Genomic DNA, 17,730 nt, shown 5'->3' on the forward strand with positions numbered 1-17,730 from the left:
GCAAAGGACGGCCACGACGACTGCTACTCGTCGGAATCAGGAGATGGAGGCGGGGCACCCTTATCCTGCAAGCAACATAGGATAGACTTCAGAGTTCGAGCCACTTTCTTAAACTTATGCCTCACAAGGGCTCGAAGATCAACAATATCCTGGTGCAAAACAGCCTGCCCTTCTTCAAGCCGTGCGAGATGGGCATCACTGGCAGTTTGCTCTGCACTCTGCTCTGGTGCCACAGGAGGAGAGCTATCACTCGTATCCTGTGCCTCATCCTCTTCCTCGTCCTGCTCTGTTTCTTCCTCAATCTCAGCACCACCTTCAGCATAACTCTCTTCATCACCGCTCTTTGACTCAGCCTCACTCTCTGAGGCATGCCGACCAGAACCGATCTCCATCTACTTAAGAGTCCTCAGATTAATATGACGAATAGGAACCGGCTTCTCTACTCCAAGCCTATAGCCAAACTCATGTGCAAGCTTGCAAATGAGGTGGCCAAATGGAAGCGACTCGGTCCTCCTATTTGAACGAGCGATGAGAATAATCTGGCGCAGGACGTACGTAGGCACACACAACTTCGCTTCTTGCCCCACCTGATACAGGAAATCCACCATCAGGCGCGTACACTAGCTACGGTTGCTCCACCTTGGGTATACATTGAATGTACACATGTGATGAAGCAAACGGAAGTCGTCCGTCATGTAGGTAGCCAAAAGACTCCTATTCGGCTGCCATTCGACCAGACGACCATACAAGGATCGGGTGCGACGATTCCTCTCGCGCACTGTTCACATTCTTCTCGTTGGCATGCACTTCACCAAGTGACACATTCAGGAGTCGGAATATCAAAACAACATTGACAATACCCACTCGACCGCTACCACAAGGAATCTTGAACTGTAGAGGCTCCAGCGAAGGATCACGAATATTGGCATAAAAGGCTCGAACAGTACTCGCATTCGTGCGATACTCGCCTTCAAACAAGGGACACCAACCAGCCCTTCTAGGCGCTCCAACAACAAAAACTCACCATACAGCCGCGGATCGACATGAGCCTCAAAAAGGACTCTACGGCCTTCATAGACTCCATGCGATAGCTCCGCCAATAAGGTCCTACCAATAGGAGCTCGAGGATCGAGGTACCACTTGGTCTGAAATTCACAAGTGGCGGACATGCTAGTGGCGACACCTCTCGGCCTCCGTGCACGAGTTGGGCGGCTAGGCTCGGCTTCATCCACGGGCGCTCTCTTCTTCCCCATCAAAGAAAGAAGAGTAGAAACGAAAAAGATGGCCATGATGAACTCAAAGAGGGCCATGAGAAATGAGAGAAAGAGAGAAATAGGAAGATGGTGAAGCTTCCACACACTTGAGAGCCCAAAAGAGAATGTGAGAGCTCAAATGAGAAGGAAAAGGAGTGAAATCAGCAATGGAGGTGAGGGTTTTGAGATGGGGTGATGGGGTTTGCACGAAAATGGAAGAAGAAGAAGATTTGGAAGGGATTTAGAGAAGTTTGGAGAGGGTTTTCAAGAAAAGGAGAGCCTAGGAGGGGAGATTGTGAAGGAAGTAGGGTAAAGGAAAGGTTTTAAACAGAAAACCGTGGAGGGGTGGGCCACCTTAGGCCAAAAATGGATCGGCCCACGCCCTCCCCGAACCGGCGATGACATCGCCGGTCTCTGGACTGACAGGTGATGCCTCGCCATTTAGGCAAGGTCCTCCTGGTCCCCCATGGTCAGAAAGATGTGGGTCCCCCCATGGGCCCCACAGGAAATGCCCAGATTGGCCCCTTGCATGATTTGACGCCTATCGGGCCATTCGGGCAGAAATCTGATTCAAATAAAGATTTCTTAAAATTTTAAGGGTTAAAAAGGAAAGATAGACCATCTAGTCTCATTAATAGATGGTCTAGGAAGGGTTTCGGGTCGCTGTGTGTGATCAGGAGAGAGCACAGACTCGATCTCGGTGAACGTTTAAAAGAAACTTTCACCGATAAAAGCTACGGAACACAAACACACAATCTACAATAGACCCGCACCCAAATACACTAAAGTGGTGACAGCGTACGGTGTGTGACCATAACCCAGGTCTAGTTTAATCCAGATCATGCTTTGATACCAACTTGTAACGCCCTGAAATTCGGGGGTCAAGCATAACTCAGCTCCCGAGTTCCAAAACATCACTTATGCAACATATTTAATGATGGATCTATGTTGTCTGTATTAGTGCATAAAACATGGAATAGATTAACCCAAAACACAGATATAATTCAGGGATAAGTGAATAAAGCAAGCGGAAGACTTATAGAAATATGTGTACAAGTGTCAATCCCTGAAGTACATATACACCAGGTTGTATTGTAAGTGTTGCTATCAAAATTACAAGTATCAAAATTACATCATTTAAATCTCAAAAATAATCCCAGAGTCCCGCGCATTAGAACAAGGCTCGCTAAAACCCGTCTGAAAACTACATATAAGAGAAAGCAGCCTCATCATCATCCATCTCCCGCTCTGCCTCAGAAGTCGCATCCACATCTGTAACATTAGAACCTAAGACAGAGTCTAGTGGGTGTTTAACACCACCCCAGAACGTGGGAGTGAGTGATCAACTCAGTGGAACAAGAAGGCACTGGTTAACATGTTATCAGTTCAATCAAGTAGTAATGATAAAGCAGAACAAGTAAACAAGTCCTAAGTACTCTTGTTAATGCAAGGATGCATGCAGAATGATGCGTGCCCTCACGCGTACACCCTCAGTGTCTTCATCTTACGTTACGCATGACATCGCCTCAAAGTGCGCCACATTTACAAAGTACATGCAAATGCGGTGCATGAACATGATTACCAAGTTGTTATTAGTCCTTTTCATACAGCAGGATTGGGAAGCTAAAGTACCTTCCTCATATCACCATCCAAACAGTGATCCATTCTAGGGTCATCAATCTTAGACATCTCATACGATCATATGGTTGTAGGTCGTAGCAAAGGGCTCGTCACCAATTAATGCACGCCTATCACACCTTTATTACCACAGTTCGGCTCATCACCTCAATGTGGTATCCAGGCATGTTCGAGGTCACTATAAAGGGCTCGTCACCAATCAATGTAGGCCGATAGTACGAATATAGTGTCCCATACCACCATAATCGGCTCACGAGTTTAGTTGCTCACTGGTCACTACGGGGAGGCTCGTCACCCCAGCGTAGGCCGACAACTCGACCACGGTGTCCCATACCACCATGTCCGGCTCATGAGTCTTTGCGGATCAAGATACCATGGTTAATAGGATTTCATTGGTAAGTTCGGTACCCTAGATTCAAGCAGTAGCGTCCATACATGGTGAACATACATCGGATAATCGGGTTACTTGACGAACTCGACTAGCACGAGCGCACGTTGAATTAAACGACATAGAGTACAAACACTCCGCGTGGCCAAACCACTGCCGATAACTCTAATACGACTCGGGTTCGTCTAATTACGTCCTTTGTGGCGAAAACGATCTCAGCCACAACCTTAAGGCAGATTACCGATTTCCTGGACTAATCATAGTCTCACACACATTACACTACAACAGGTATTCATAACTGCAATTGAGAATAGTAATGGAACAACCACTCAAATCATGAAGTACGTAAGCATTTGAAGAATATCAACTTAACATAAATGTAAGCATAAGCAATGCTTGAAATTAAATAACAAGGAATGTAACTTACAGGAAGGAAATCATACACACTAGTGGGAGAGTTGAGAATCGCTTCTCAACGCCCATACTAGGTTGATACATCACACTTTTAGATCATTCAGACATTTCTACAAACACTTAGAATACATTAAACAACATATATGACATATATTGAAATACACACATTTGGACAAATCCCTTTACCAAGGAGTTGTTGCACATACATCTAGCATACATACACGAAAAATAATCATGGCAATCACATGTTCATATTTTATACGCATACGGTACTTTATACATACACACAGAATACCCAAATCTCAATATATCACATGCATATCAGGAACACAACATAAACATAACATTTGGCATGTGAAATCTCATCCATAACAAGAATAAATCATTAACTGGCATTAAAAGCCTTGAAAACCACAACCTATACACTTAAAGTCCGCACCTTAAGCCAGAAAAGAACACTGAGTTGATTTCAGACGAGTTATCTTCGTCAACGGCGATAGAATACCCTAAAGCAAGAATAGAAATGAGATACAACAACACCAAGACTATTCTAAGCTCTAACACAGATTAGGGTTAGGTTAACTTACCCAAATATGAAATCAGAATCGTCAGAATAATGATTCAAAGTGAAGGTTCAAAGATGTAGAAGAACAGGAAAGAATCCAAGATGATTCACCAACTTCTTTCTCACTATCTCTCTCTTTTCCACTCTCTTTCCAAGCTAGGGTTAGAGAAAATTCGTATGGAAAAGAGAGCTAGGGTTTAAGGACTATAAATAGGCCTCAAATTGAAGAAAATAACCTTAGGGACAAGGTATACTTAGGTTATAACCAAAGCAAGCCTCTCGGGATCCAACGAAGCACTTCTGGTGGGCCTAAAACCACGAAAGGTCGGACTTAAGCTCATTGACCATGGTTCTAGGTCAAGCTGATTTTTCGTACCAACCGGCTCTTTAGATCAGCCGTGGCGGACCACACTCAATTCAACGGTCACAGAATCTCGATCAGGTCCACAAGCACAAGGATATGCCTGGGCCACCTTCCCTGATCAGAGGGTGAAATTGGGTCAGAATCCAATGGTCAGATAGCTTAAAATCATCGCGCAAGCGACACGACTCAGATTTCATAAAAGCTTAATAAATTTCCAACCGTTCTCACACTCTCCACTCTGAGCTCAATCAAATCGACCCAGAACAACATTTGGACTTGATTTTTGAGGTGATGGTCAAGCCCAACATGGTGACCGCAACAGCCTAAGATCATCGCAGTCGGACTTTTGACGCGTGGTCCAGGTCCGATCCAGAACTTCCAAAAATTCCCCGGAACAACTGGATTTAGCGATGGATCCCAGATTTCAGAGTAACATAGTGCCAACTAATCTACAAGTTTTGAGTCATGCAGATCGAATTTAAAGTGATTGATGCAAATTTCACAAGCAATCGAGTAGCACTAATTACTCTAAGAACAACTACTTAAGGAAAGATAAGCACAAAATTTTCCAGGGTCATTACAAACGTTGAAAGAAAGTTCTTAAGCCCCTCTCGTACTAGAGTCAACAATTGTTGGGGTCGGCACGTCAACCGGTTCTGAAAAGAATTGTAAACTCTGAGCCACCAGTTGAATAGGAGAAGGACACACTGTGGGAGACTTATTAGTACGAATAGGGGGATCAAGTGTTGCAGCTATTGTTGGCAAGACTTCCTCTATGCTGTGAGGGAGAGGAGCGTTTTCCATTTCTAATGGAAGTTCTGATGCTTGGGCCTCTGTCTCTATTAACAAAGGCGCTTCATGAGTAGTCACACCGGCGGTCTCTACAATATGTGAAGAATATACAGCGTTAAAGGAAAGGAAGATGTTTGCTCCAGGAGAATATCCATATTCTCCATAATCAAGTTTCTCCTCTTCTCGAGAGTCCATTGTGGTTGGGTGAGGAAAATTTGGATCGGTCAGAACATCACGAAGCGAAGATTTAGCCCTAACATTGCCTTCTTCCCCAATATCTACCTCAGCATCAGTATCTGCATTTGGCAAAGCATCTCCTTCATCGGTTAAACTTGCAGAAGAAGATAGATCGTCACTGTCAGTGTTGGTCAAATATTCTGAAGAACTATCTTCCACTGATATAGTCTGTTTTTCTTTATAAATAGTCTTCACGGGAAGAAGGCGCGTACTCTGAGTCACAGAAGGAGCTAGTTGGGTCAAAACTGCAGGAGACAATGACTTAGCACGGGATCGGGTCATAGGGGACATAGTAGTAGTAGCTTGATTTACAGTAGGAGAAACTGAGGTTGTAGTACGATGAGCAACCGGAGAGACTACAACTATTGTATGGCCCATGGTTGTGTGATCAATATTAGCAGGAACAGTAACGATCGCAGGTTCTATGAGAATAGGAGCACTAGAAGCAATATGAATAGGCTAATCTCCTCCTTCAGGAGTGGGGGAAAGCAGAATACCACCCATAGTTTCAAACTCGTCAAGAGGAGTAGGTGGTCGTACTCCTTAATTTATCAAATCTAAAGGAGAACCAAATGCAAACCATCCTTTTAGGGTATTTAGTGGCTTTATTTCTTTTATGGGCTCTTCTATGGAAATCTTGTGGCAGAGTTGCCCAGAGACAACAGCTTGATCTTTCTCGTTGAAATAGCCTATTCCCTTTTCCGATCTGTAATTCCTCAAATGTGGAGGAGGAACCCAGATGGGGCGATCCACCGAAAAACAATTGTGTACTAGATAGTAATGGTGTGTCCTGCATTGCATCCAAGAATATGAAGCTGTTACTTAATGGTTATATCCTAGGAGAATGAATCGAGAACCAAAGTTTCTTGACAAAAGTTATTTCCATATCAACGCCCAGTTATAGGGGCCAACTCCGTAACTTCGCATAATTCGAGTGACATCTTCCCCTATTTGTGGCACAGTTTGATCATACCTAAATTGTCCGGCAAACCGGTTAGGGTAGTACGGTTCTCTCCAAAATTCTACCCCTTCTCATAAGGGAAGACTGCAAGACTATCCAGTCATATGTTTTCTTTATCATTTTTTACTTCTAGAAATGCCATAAAGTTAGGTGCGTAGGATGGACATAAGCTTTCTCCGGATCGTTATATGTCCAAGGAAAGTAAATGCCTAACCAACCAGAGAAATAATGTCGGGGAGTGAAAGAAGATGAGATTCCTATTACTGGGCTTGAGCATAATATATGAGGAGCTAAAGAATATCTTTTTCTGCCCTCTGCCATTGTGCCGGCTGTGACGAACAAAGTAGGTCGAATGGAGTTTGAGCTTTTCGAACTTAGAAGTATGACCAAGCTTAGCCAATAGGCTAGGAAAGTAACCAACTCAGTTTCAACAGTAAATTCAGTTGGTCCTCTTATCTTTTTATGATTGGCTTCCAGCTCAGGACCATGACTACCAGGAAATCTGAAAAGAGAAGGAAGGAGAGGTTAACAATTTATGCAAATAAGTACATATCATATGAGAGATGAAGAGAATGTTAAGGACACTAACACCAAATATCACGAAAAGTGTACGAGTCATTAAAGGGGTGATATCTTATGAATATCAGGAAAACAAGACATTTCTTGGAAAAGTGCAATTGTTGAGGATGTAATCTTGGGCGTTCTGTTTGGGTCAACATAAGCGAATTCTTCCTTGTGTGAACTTATGTGTCTAAGAAAGACCCAGTAATGGGTAAACTAGCCATTCTATACAAGTCCCATAAACTGATGTTTACTTCGCCAACAGGAAGGTGGAAAGAGTTTGTGGTAGAAGACCAGTACTTCAGAAAACCCTTATAGACCATCATATCTTTGTGAAAGAATTCGGAGGTGGCTTCTATAGCATGGTAAACTTTGGCCGCAACAAGGATAGTTTCATACTTCTTCAAGATCGCTTTCGTCCATGCACTGTAGTATGGATGATTAGTTCAAAGACCTCGGGTTCTGAATTCTTCTTTGCCCCACAAAAAGTCACGATAACGGAAGTGTTGTTGGATTGTTTTAAAAAAGTGGGTGGGGTATATGTCGTGAGGGTTGTAACATGGCATGAGGAAGCGCATGTATGTTATCTGTCCAGTTTTTTGGACTGAACCTTTCTCCATCTGGTAGCCTTTGAGAAGCTGTGGCTCTTTTATTACCCAATTTGACAAGTACAGAAGTCTGTTTTTGTCATGAAGTCAGTTGGCTCGCTCTGAATTATGGAGCGATGATGTTGAAGAAGTAGAGGGATGGTGATGGTTTCGTCCTTGTAATGATTGTGGAATTTGTTGCGTCCGGATACGATTTAATCGAATCCCAAGCGTTTTAGAAATGCCTCTGATTGTGTTCCCAGATTTTCTCTTGGAAGATTTCGTCTTTGCTTTTTCCCTTCCCTTTTTAAATGCGGCAACAGGGGAAGTTTCAGCAGCAGATAGTCGGGTGTCATCCGTTCGAAGGTTGGTTGTGGACTTTAGCCAATTCTCCCAGTCTGACTCTTGTCCTCCGTTGGGGGTCCCTCTATTTTTTGCATTAATACCGTTGTGCAAATATGTTCGGATAAATGCTGAATGCGGTCAGCAATGTTGATAATGATAGGGGCTGGTTCTTTGAAAAAATTGGAATAATCTTCCGATCTAGGCCTTTTGTGAGTATGGGATTCGGTTGGTTGAGAATCAAATGGTCCTGCAACATCTGAAGAAGTGTGAGGTCTCTTTGAGCTGGCCATCAGAACCTACACAAAGAGTTAGCAAATGAATCAGGACTAAAGGGAAGAATCTGTTAAGTCTAGAAAGTTGAGAAAGAGAAAATTTGTCTAAGTCCTTAGAAGCACAGAGTTGTTGTGCGCAAGCCTTTGTGTGAAGACTACTGTGCCGTAGCTGTTGCGTGCAATGAGATGTGCGGAAAAGACGTTGTTATATGCTACCTTGATCGTGCACAAATTCTAGTTGTGCGTAGTCTGTTGTGCGCAAGTGTTTGTTGTGTGCAAAAGTTCATTGTGCGTCGAAGAAGGTTTGACGTGCAAAGGGGTGGGGTGAGCAGAAGAAGAAGTGAAGAAATGGAATGATGAGGGGTATTTATAGGCTAAGTTCCACTCATTGCATGTAAAGTGTTGTGTGCAAGTCATTGTGCACAGTGCATAACATGCTATGCGCAAATATTAATGGAGTGCACAACAATAAAAAAGAGTGAGAGGAGAAGAAAGAAAAGAAAGAAATGGTTAAAATTATTATATTGATCCCACATTTTTAATTTTATAGTGTAAAAATAAAAAAATGCAGGATCAAGGGGGCATCTGTTGAGGCATAAAAAGAAGAAGCACTATCAAAACAAATAGTTGTACAGAAGAGACCCTTTATGCGCAAGTTGCTGTGTGGAAGAGATCCTTTTTGCACAAGTTGCTATGCGAAAGAGATCCTTTATGCGCAAGTTTGTTGTGCAGAAGAGACCCTTTGTGCAGCAGCTATTGTGCACAGAAGACCGATATACACAACATAACAGCGTTTGCACAACGACACCCTCACGATGAAGTCCACAAGATGAAGTCCGCACAACAGAGTCTACGTAAAGCCTGCGTGGTGAGTTCACACATACGAAAAAGCTAGAAATACCCCCGACCCTTCCAAAAGGGGTCATTAGTGACCAATTGAAGAGAAGGATCAGATCGGAGAAGAGAAAGGTAGGACCCGCTGACCATTGTGTGGAATAACTGTTGCACGGGGTACAACACTCGCTGTGCACAACGGCCTGGAGCACACAACGGCCTAGAGTGCACAACGCTCGCAGCGCACAATGCCTCTAGCACACAATGCCTCCAGCGCACAACGCCTCCAACATTCAATGCCATTATCTTCAGTTCACAATGTTCCTTACCAATATATGATGTTTTAACGCGTCATATTATAAAGACACCTTGCATTGTATTGTTTTTATATAGTATTATGGTATCATGAGTATTATATTTTAGAATCAAAGGAGAAAAAGGATGTGAAAGAACTTGGAATGAAGAATAAATGATATGATTATCTTTCTTTATTAGTTATTGAGTGAATGAATAAAATTCCCCAAATCAAATACATTTGTTTCTTGTTTGAAATAATGCCTTTTGGGGAATGGTGGTTAAATGTCCCCATTATGGACCCTACTAGGCCTGGTTGTATCTAAGTGTGATTGGATGCTCATCTTAGACTCTTGCTAGGCTTATTTTTGTAATATTTAGACTCGTAGCTAGTGTGGTGTGGCCTTACCTGTCTAAGGGAAAGAGGGAAATAGCCAGGCTGAGTCTGACCAGCTCGTAAATGGGTCCACTACTGTCAGGCCTTGCTGGTGATTGGCTATCCATAGGCGGGTAGTGAGGTCTCCTACGCTCATTTGACAGTGTGGATTTGTAAAATGGTAGTCATCCTACAGTGTACTAGACCCCAGTAGATTCCTTACGAAGGAATTGTACTGATATGTTGATTAGATATGAGGACTGGCATCGCCTCGCATTGCATTTGCATCGGCTGTATAAGCTTACATTGCATGGCGCCTAGTACTCATTGTATTATTTAGCCTTGGTATGGCTTCCTGCATTTATTATACTGCCTTGGTATAGCTTCTCCCATTCATGACAACCTTGGTAAGGCTGGTGGTGTTGGCTTTGATCATGTTTCCTTTCTGTATCCCCTATTATTCTTCTGCACACCATTGTCACACACTTTCACCACCCTCTAAGCTTTCTATAAGCTTATGCATGATTGATGCGTTCAGGAGATCCTAGGTTAGCATCTTAGCAGCGGAGCTTGGATAGGTGTGCGAGCCGAGGACCCAGTGTTGCAGATCCTCTTCCTTCTTTCTTCTGTTATCATATGTATTTCCCTCGGTATTGTATCATGTATAAAGCTCAAATTTATAGTGGATGTTGTAATGTGTCCTTTTGTTATTTTTGAAATTTACTTGTTGTGATCTTTGGTATGCTCATATTGGAATGAATATATGATTATGAAAAATCCTCCTTGTAAGATCCCAAGATCGGAACCTACCTCAGGAGCTGAGATTGGGGTACTACGGAGGCTGTTGTGGCCAGAACCGGCTATCAGGTTCCTTGTGAGTCCAGTTACCGAGTCTGGGGTGTGACAGGAGTTGGTTCAGAGCATAGCAAGTAATTTTGGAATAACTTGGCATAACATTGCATATCTACTGCGAGAATAGGATGAGTCGTGTCTCGAGTACATTTCCCTCTTTCCATTTGAGCCTTCAAGGATTCTAATCCCTAGGTGTCCATCACCTTTGTTCTTTCTATAGACCATGTCGTCTAGTCGAGGTGCCCATGATTATGATGCCTATGGCCGTGCTGCCCGTGGATGTGGTTCTCATTTCACTCCAGCGACCCGAGCAACTTTTGCTCCACCATCTGAGATTCCTGTTCCCCCTCTCGAGCCTGCCCATACCTATTCCCGAGGCTCCCTCCGCACCTGTGCCTCCGTCAGAGGCCAGTGCTACCTCCGCTTATCTATCGATTCCTGTAGGAGCTGAACATCTCCTGCAGTTGATTCAGATCATCACTGATGTTCTTCAGACCCGTTAGCCCGGATAGGCGGAGCAGGAGCGCACAACCCCTTTTGCGAGATTCGACTCTACAGTGAGCCTCGATGACGGTATCTTTACTTCAAAGAGAAGCCCAAAAGAGGAAGGCGCATTCTAGTGGCTACTATCAGTGTCAGCATCGTCGACGTATGAGATGTTCAGGGTTTCGACCGCCAGCAGCACAGTCAGTGCCATCTTCTTCCCAGTTAGCTTCATCATCGGCGCAGCCAGCAGCCCCTTCTTCTAGACCATTTTTCGGTATTTACTATGGATGTAGGCAGACAGGGCATCGGAGGCACGAGTGTCCTCTTCCTTTGTAGCAGTGATAGTGGCTTCCACCACTGTGACCCCGACAACAATTGAGATAGCAATATAATCGTAGTAACAGCAATAGTAGTAGAGACCGCTGAGGGGACAAGTACCTCCCCAGCCACCTCAGGATTGATTTATTTTGTGCAACTCGGCAGGACCCTTAGTTATTAGGGAAGTCATTATGGGTATTCTCCTTATCTCCGTATGTAATTCTTGTGTTTTAGTGCATCGCACCCTTTTTGTATCCAAGGGCTTCTGTTCAATCAAAATACTATTAGAGTCTGCCGTAATGGATTGTCAGTATTGACATTTTTGGGAAGATCGTTGTGTTAAGCCGATGATATTATTGTGCTTCATTTTGGTTGGTGGGATGTTCTTGCCCGCTGAATAGTTTTGTATTGCCGATGTCGAGCTTGTTGGCTTGTTTTGTTGTCAAGGCTATATTTCTGGTCAGGGATGGTATGCCAGATTGTTAGTTTTGCAGCCGAATGTGACACTTTCCATCGTGTCAAGGCTGATCACCAGATACCCACTGGTTCCTTGTAGCCGTTGAGCGTTTCAATATGGAAGTGGGAGCATATATCGACAGATTTCATCGTTGGCTTGCCGAGGACTTAGCGCAATCACGATACCATCTAGGTTGTCGTCGATCATCTGACGAAGTCGGAGCACTTTATTCTGATGCGTGCTTCCTGAACCATAGATCAGTTAGCAAGGATCTTCATTGAGGAGGTAGTGAGATTGCACGGCATTCCAGTTTTGATCATTTTTTACCGAGACTCTAGATTCACATCTCAGTTTTGGAGGAGCTTCCAGCAGGCGATGGGGTCTATTTTGTATTTCAGCACCGCTTATCATCTACAGATAGATGGGCAGACCAAAAGAGTCAACTAAATCCTTTAGGATATGCTTAGAGCTTGTGTGATCAATTTTACGGATAGTTGGGATGAGCATTTGCGCCTCGTCGAGTTCACATAGAACAATAGCTATCAAGTGAATATCAACATGGCTCCTTTCGAGACACTTTATAGCAGACCATGTAGATCTCCTAGCTGTTGGACTGAGGTTGGAGTGCATCGTCTCCTAGGTCCTGAGCTTGTGCAGCAGACATCAGAGGTTATTGATGTTATCAGGAAGAGGATGCGCACAGCTCAGATCTAGCAGAAGAGTTTTGATGATCGTCGGCGTTGACCCATCGAGTTTGGAGTTAGGGACATGGTATATCTCAAGGTCTCACCTATGAAAGGCATGGTTCGATTTGGTGTAAAGGGCAAGCTTGCCCCGAGATTCATTGAACCTTTTGAGATTACCAAGCGCATGGGCGCTCTGGCCTATAGGCTTGCCCTAGCTCCTAAGTTGACCGTGATCCATGACGTGTTCCATGTTTCTATGTTGTAGAAGTATGGGTCAGACACCGTTCTTATAATTGATTGGTAGCCACTCGAGGTCCATAAGGATGCTTCCTATATTGAGTAGCCGATTCGTATTCTTGATCAGAGGGAGCAGGTCCTTCGGACCAAGGTCAATCCCTTAGTGAAGGTGCAATATAGTCATCATTCAGAGGCCAAGGTATCTTGGGAACGTGATTGTTTGATAATTGATCAATGTATGATTGTTTGTATTGCCTTCTCTTTGATGATTGCTATATATATATGATGGTGGTGTTTCGCCTTTCATTTTGTCCTGGATTTGGTAAATTTTGAGGATGAAATTTCTTTGTTGGTGGGGAGGGTTGTAAGACCCGACTCGAGTTCATGTGTGTGTGCATGTGTGTGTATGAGTATGCATTTCATTTCTCTTGGTCCCACGGTCCTACCAGTAGAATTCCGGTGACTTAGGACCATTAGATAGTGTTTGCGGTCATTCTTAAGTCCAGCCATGTAGACCCGACTCAGATCGAGCCGAAACCTATGTCATCTTGTTCGCATCGTCGTTGTGGTTCCAACGACGAGTCTTGTGCGTCCATCTGATGTATAGATCATACGTTGTGTGCATCTCATGTTATAGTCCTTAATCATGATCACTGCCCACCTAGGAGTGGTGTGCACGTTTTCTTAGATGGTCCCATCCCTAATGCACAAGTTTCAACACACTACCCAACACTACCTAAAATCCCATAATTTCTTTTACTAGCCTATTATTATTTCTCTAACCAAAGCCCCATTTCTCAAGAGAGAAGCTGAAATTTCTCTTCCCCAAACAAGGTTGCAATCATTTCTCTCCTACAAGCATCTCTCTCTCTCTCTCTCTCTCTCTCTCTCTCTCTCTCTCTCTCTCTCTCTCTCTCTCATTTCCCTCTTTTCTTTTTCTTCCTTCTTGCTAGTAGAAGGTGGGACGTCCCCACCTCTCCCTCTCCATTTCCAGACCCTTCTTTCCCTAATCTCTCTAAATCCATCCATTATAAGTTCATCTCATCCATTGATTTCCCTTCCTTGGAGCTAGAGGAGAAGGAGACTTAGATTTTTGTAAGGATCAAGGTGGGTGTTCTTCATATCATGTAGATCTCTTCTTCTTAATGTATATCCTTCCCTCCTTCTCATTTGGGATGTGTAGGACCCACCAATCAATAGTGGAGATCTTACACAACCTTCTAGATGTGGCCATTGGGCCCATCTTGTGCATGCACGTCCATGCATGAGATTCTTCCCTTGACGGACCCCTTGCATGGGGATTTTCCATATTTCTCTAGGTATGATGGGTCATCTAGACCCTTTTATATTATTGGGATGACATCCCAACCTTTCATTTGAAGATCTAGGCCATGCATCATAAGATCTATGTTGTACAATGTGTTTATATTGTTGTTTATGGTTGTGATTGTGTAGGGATGGCTCAATAGTAGCGGAGCCCTCCCCTAATGGTCAGATGCTCTTCCTTATCTTTCCTTCTTTTGTAATTTGATGATATTATGTGTGGTCCACTTAGTGGGCTTGGATTGCCCAGAAAAGCCTAGTAAGGAAGGGACATCTATACTCAACCTACACTATGGTTTGGACGCCCCTTTTTGCCACCTTAAATGTTCATGCAAGGGTGGGAATTTGGGAGTTTGTTCTAGAAAATTGTGGGGCCTAGTATGGTGGGCCATGGCACCCAATTTATGGGCCAATCACTTCCTTAATAGGCCCATACATTTATTTTATTCCATGCATGTATTGTTGTCCAAAAATTTCTGGACAGATTTTTGTTAGACTTTGGGCTTGAATTTGGGACTGATTGGGGAGCCTTTTATACCCATCAAATATATTTTTATGAAATTTGGGGATATCATCTTGATATTCCACAAATTTCAGCCCTATCGGACCCTGATTGAGCCCCCAAAGGTGTGGCCCAAGTGAGGTGGTTAGCCTAAAATTTCTGGATTGTTTCCAGCAACTTATCAGAGTGGAAATCCTTAATTATAAAATAAATTTTCCACTGGTGGGCCACATCCATGGACCCCACCTTATAATATATATATGAGGGGACCTAAAACCTATTTCTCCCAATTTTTTTGAGGCCATTGATCCACCCCATTGGAGGCTCAGATCAGGATCTATCAAAAATCTGCACTAAACAGATTTTGTGAATAGTTAGTTTTCTTTAAATTAAATAAAATACTTATACTATTTAAAAAATTCTGAAATTTTATAGAGAGGTCGCCCACCCATGGTAGGGCCCACCTACCAAGTTTTAGGGTCAACAGACCCCTGTACAATTGGTGGCCAAGGCTAGATCGGCCCACTAGCCTAAGACGCCCAGGCTGGGACATCTAGCCATGACCGGGCCATCTACCCCCTTTGTAGGACCATCTAGATGTATTTTTTATCCCTGCCATCCATCCATTTGTGGTCTACATGGGACGTGGACCACCTCCCTGAGAGTTATCCATTTTTGGGACCCAATTTAATGTGTTTTTGGGCCAATTGCCCAGGCCTATAGGACCTTCCACCTTGGGACGCCCAGGCCCATTGGACTATTGCTGGACTTCTAGTCCAGCAGGATGGTCCACCTGATTTATGTGTGTGATCCATTACACTCATCTGGTGGGACCCACGGGGACATATGTGGGCTACCAATGAACATAAACTTAATTTATATTTAATATTGATGGACTCCAGCAAGCCCATAAATGGGTGGGCTGGAAATTCTAGTAATAGGCCCATATTGGCTGCCCCTAATTGCATGATTTAGGGCAGCATGGCCCACTAGATTTAAGGACAAATTATGCACATAAGCTTGCCATTTTCTGAGGTGCATTTGGGCTTTATTGTGCACACTTAGAGGCCCACCCCAGTTGGGTTTATCTGGGTCCATGTATATAGCTAGTTATTGGATTCTTTAGGCCTTGTTGGGCTGGAATTTTCTAAATGAGTCCATTGGACCCTTGGGTTCTATTTTTCTACATATTGTGATGGGTTTATGGGCCAAATACCCAAATAGTTGGATCTTTGGTTGCTCATTAAATTAACCTTGCATTTGGGCCAAGTTGTGAGGCCCAATTCACTTGGATTAAGCATAGAAATTGCCCATATGGTTGGAGTAACAGGCTGCCCATTAGGCCCACCACAATATGTGGGTTTGTAACCTTTATAGTTGGGCCCAACATTGCTTGAGGGCCCACCATATTGCCTATGTGATGAGCTTTGAGTATAAGCCCACTAGGCCATGGATTGCCTTACGCCTTGGGCCTTGTTTCATGCTCGAGTAGTGGGGGGCTACCTCTTGGGAACCAATTGAGGTTGGATGTCCTCCTAGGTATCCTAAGGTAGGCCCATGGGTTTCTCTGTGGATGATAAAAAAACCCACCATAGACCATAGGCCATTTATTTTGAGGACAATCGGATTCGAGGCGTGACATCAATATGAATGTATGTGGAGCCTACCTTAACGTATGTTTGGTCCAAGCTGTCCAAGCCTTGGATCGCCTGATCATGAAGGCAGTCTCTACCTTGGGTTGTTGCTGGACTTCCAGTCTAGTAGTAGGCTCACTTGATCTTTTATGATATATACACACCCTCCATCTGGTGGGGTCCCCCTGTGAGTATAATTGGCCTTCATGAGATTATTTCCACATAGTTGACTAATTTTTGGACCTTAGCAGGTCTAGGAAGTCAAGCGGGCTAAAAGTTTATCAAGGGGCCTTAAATGCACATTGTTATGGTTGCAACTTATTTGGCTGTGGGGCCCACCATATTGAGAACTTGTGTACGTATTGCATGCTTATATTTTCTTATAATCTCTGGGCTTAGTGAATTCTTTTGGATCACCTTTAGTGATCATATGAGGATCCCATCTTAGATCAGATTTTTGGGACATCTAGTGGGCCTAGTGTGGGCAGGGACGTCCCTCTTGGCCTAGCCATATATTGAGCCGACTTTCACCATTTTGATGGACTTGAGGGTTGAGATAAAGATGGTATTGGGCCCTTGGTTGCCCAGTTAAATTGCTAGTATTAGGCTGATGTAGTGGGGCCCATTTTATCTAAACTTAAACTTGTTTTTGGGCTGTATATTGTGTACGCAGGTTACCCACCAAGTCCAACTTAATGCATGGATTCTATGGCCATTTGGGCCTTAATTCCCCTCTTATGGCCCATGTTGTTGAAGGTAGTATTAGACCCTCTTTTTCTTATAGCCAACATAAGGGATATATGTATATGACCACCTATTTTTATCTTGAATGTAGGCCTTGGGCCTTCTATCCATATAGTTCATGGTTGATATACCTTTTGGGGAATGGTGGTTAAATATCCCCATTATGGACCCCTCTAGGGCCGGTTGTATCTAAGTGTAATTGAATGCTCATCTTAGACTCTTGCTAGGCTCATTTCTGTAATATTTAGACCCGTAGCTGGTATGTTTAGTCATTGTGGGCTACCCCAGGTAAATGGGCCCCCACCAGAGGATTGGATTCCTTATGGATATTGTCTAAGTACCTAGTCTTGGTCCCTTCTTGGATAGGAGTATAATACTTTGTATGTCGTCGGATAGTACGCTACATTCCTCCTTATGAACCATGTAAATCATTGTATGCTTGGTTGACACTGTGTGTGTGTAGTCATGATTGTATCATTGGGTATTGCATGTTACCTTCTCCAAGGGACGTAGTATCCCCTCTTAAGCACGTTGGATGCTTGGAATTGATGCATGGTTGATTGTGTGATTCGTGCATCTGGCATTGCATTAAATATGGAAATTCGCCCTT

Source organism: Magnolia sinica, chromosome 2 (genome assembly GCF_029962835.1).
Source record: "Magnolia sinica isolate HGM2019 chromosome 2, MsV1, whole genome shotgun sequence".
In the NCBI taxonomy this organism is placed as follows: Eukaryota; Viridiplantae; Streptophyta; class Magnoliopsida; order Magnoliales; family Magnoliaceae; genus Magnolia; species Magnolia sinica.